Source organism: Phyllobates terribilis, unplaced genomic scaffold (assembly GCF_046119375.1).
Source record: "Phyllobates terribilis strain yellow unplaced genomic scaffold, ASM4611937v1 Scaffold_12__6_contigs__length_324123572, whole genome shotgun sequence".
Taxonomy (NCBI): Eukaryota; Metazoa; Chordata; class Amphibia; order Anura; family Dendrobatidae; genus Phyllobates; species Phyllobates terribilis.
In genome coordinates this window covers 172,988,424-172,991,008 of record NW_027362772.1, presented here as the reverse complement: position 1 = coordinate 172,991,008, position 2,585 = coordinate 172,988,424, and the positions used below count along the sequence as shown (strand labels likewise).

Genomic DNA, 2,585 nt, shown 5'->3' with positions numbered 1-2,585 from the left:
ACTGCTCATCTCTAATTAGCATTTTCTTTCAAGAAATTGTACAGCTTCACTCCTGTTACTGACTAGTTGGTGGTCCGCTCTATTGGCGGTAATCTCAAATCGAAAACTAAAAGTGATGGGCCTTAGCAAAACCAATTCTCAACGTTGGCACTTTGTCAGTATTCCATGGGATACTTGAGGCAAATCTTAAATGTCCTGAATTTGTGCTTTCACAAAAGACTTCAGGGAACATCAAATATTTTCTTTGTGCATATGTTAGTTGTTGTTTTGGCACCAGAAAAATACTGTGGATAGGAAAATGGGAGGGACTATTTCATCTCTATGTGTTCTCTGTCCCTATTAGGGTGGAGAGTGAACCTCCTAAGGTGCTGTCGTGGAAGATTCCTAGAAACCGAATTACCAGTAAGTCTAATTTCAGATTTTTCTACCTCAGGCATCAATAGACTATAAATATACTTAATAAACAAAAGCTAAAAGAGCAGATGAACATAGTTTAACAAGTCTGAAATGCGCATGTGATACTGACATCAAAGTTTCACCACATTTTGGGACAAATGTTTTCACTTTCAACATTAACAATCAGTAGAATATTTTCTCTAAATTTGCATCTCCTATCTTCACTCCAATTGTTTGCACCTAAGAAAAAATAAAGCTTGATGCAACATTATGCTTACAAATTGTGTTTTATGCTCAATCATCACCTGTCCTACAAAGACACAGTCAGAATTGCCCTGGTGAATGGAGTAAAATTGAAAATATAAAAAAAAATGGCAGAATTGCTGTTTTTTTCTATTCATTCACAAAGAATGAATGAAAGTTCTTAAATATGTACGCAAAATAGCGGGACTTTCAAATATAGATAATCTTGCAAGAACCATTCAAAGTAAAAATAAATACATCCAGTTGTGACATTTGCAGTGTGTTGAACATTACTCAAACTAAATGTGTCCAGCAGAAATAGCTCAGTTGGGAGAGCGTTAGACTGAAGATCTAAAGGTCCTTGGTTCAATCCTGGGTTTCAGCATAAGTCTTATTCTTCACCCATTAAATTTTAAGCAGAAAATAAACAAAGCATATGGACTGACTGTTTACAGAGAATGTAAAAGTCCTAATCATTATAACTGTCTACAGGAAATAAAATGATAGAAACTTGAGAAGTGAACACTTTTATCTTTTGAGGAAAATAATATTTTTTGTAATTTTTCCTTCATTCTGGATGTCATCATTTTGTTTTATTTTAGTTTAGTTTGACTTATCTGTATGAAGATTTAAAGGAAACCTGATAGCTAATACGGGCAGCATGTATCAGACACTAGCTGAATGATTTCAGTCATGTATGTTTGACTATGAATCGCTGAGGCATTACTGAGACAAATATGCTTCAAAAATATGCCAGGAACAAAGCTGTTTGGGGAAAAAGTGAGGAAGGCTAAAAACACAAACCCCAACTCAAGACATCATCTTTCATTCTAAAAATAGGGGGTTTCCACGTTAATGGTAAGACAAAGAATCCACAGATTTGGCATTTCTCTAGCGAGGAGAGCCCACTTAAAATGTATGGGGTGCTTGTCTCCATAACCGCAAGCTGGGCACTAAACTGGCTTATTTGCAATTCTGGATGTTGCAGAGTGAAAACACCTGTTGGACTAAAATAGTAATTGCCGGTGTTGATGAATTCATTGTGAGGAGTAATTTATAAAATGGGATCACTTTGGTGGGGTTTCTGCTGTTTTGGTAATTTTGGAACTCCGCAAAATTCACCCGCAAAATATTCTTGCAAAATCTGCGTTCCCAAAACCCAAATAGCGCTCTTACTTTCAAAGCCCTGCTGTGTGACCAAACAGTAGTTTCTGAAGACATGTGGGGCATCACCGCATTTCAATGAAATTGTGCAACTTTAGATATTTTCACAAGAAAAACTAAATACATATTGACCTAAATTTACCATTAATATAAAGTACAATGTGTTACAAAATAACACTATCAGAATCACGGGGATATGTTAAGCATTCCAGTGTTATTGCCAAATAAAGTGATACATGTCAAATTTAAAAAACGGTGCTTGGTCATGAATAGAGATGAGCGGTGTTCGAATCGAACTGTTCGCCAATCTCAAATTCGAGCTGTTTTGGGCGGTGTTCGAGCCGTTCGGCGAACACGAACGATTTGAAAAAAATTTGGCTGTTCGAGGTTATGTTCTATAACTGTTAGTGCACCAAAATCATAACTGGATTTTTTCTCAGTAATGCTGAAAATTAATGTTAATACGCAGTTTGAGTGTACAGCGGGGCAGGGGATGGATCTCTGCAGAAATAATGAAGATCTCTTTTTTTTTCTCTTTCCCGCATTTACAGTGGGGAGGTGCAATCTGTCAGCCTATCAGTAGCGCACACACGGAGCGAACTGCTTTTTTTCACACAAGCTAGGCATGTGTCATTGGTAGTGTATGTCACATGAACTTGCCCTATAAGACCCAGCCATTTTCAACGTAGCCACCATTTTCTCACTGCTGCAGCTGCGTGTCAGACGGCACCGCTGTTGCTGTGTGCGCTATACTTTCAGTGTTAATTTCAAGCCAATTTTTG

At 37.4% G+C, this 2,585-nt stretch overlaps 1 non-coding gene across 1 annotated transcript; it reads left to right on the top strand.

Annotated features, from left to right (window-relative positions):
• Nucleotides 1–951: 951 nt before the first annotated feature.
• On the top strand, nucleotides 952–1,024 carry TRNAF-GAA (transfer RNA phenylalanine (anticodon GAA)). Its single transcript has one exon. It is a non-coding gene; the product is annotated as a tRNA-Phe (tRNA).
• Nucleotides 1,025–2,585: the final 1,561 nt, after the last annotated feature.